The following is a 257-nucleotide window of genomic DNA, read 5'->3' on the forward strand; positions in this document are numbered from 1 at the left end:
AATTTGTGTGGTGGTGCTGATTAGATGTTCAGGTTCCCTTTGTTTATTTTTATTTTGAAACTTATTGCTGCTAATTTATTAGATTCATTAAAGAGGAAAGAAGATATTTATAAATCAGGAAGTATAAATTATCCCATATGTATATATTAATTACACTAATTGCAATAAAATATTTATCACCTCCATTTATATGATTCAAGTAAAATGTATGCAAGTAAAGTTTTCCTTTAAAGAAAAATATTCAAATGAAGGATGAA

The 257-nt window shown here is 24.9% G+C and overlaps 1 protein-coding gene across 5 annotated transcripts in view; it reads left to right on the plus strand.

Annotated features, from left to right (window-relative positions):
• Nucleotides 1–257, plus strand: part of LOC119592020 (protein lin-7 homolog C-like) — a gene marked incomplete at its 5' end in the record, with an annotated part of 38,315 nt that overhangs the window by 36,606 nt on the left and 1,452 nt on the right.

The sequence above is a fragment of the Penaeus monodon genome, chromosome 29 (genome assembly GCF_015228065.2).
Source record: "Penaeus monodon isolate SGIC_2016 chromosome 29, NSTDA_Pmon_1, whole genome shotgun sequence".
In the NCBI taxonomy this organism is placed as follows: Eukaryota; Metazoa; Arthropoda; class Malacostraca; order Decapoda; family Penaeidae; genus Penaeus; species Penaeus monodon.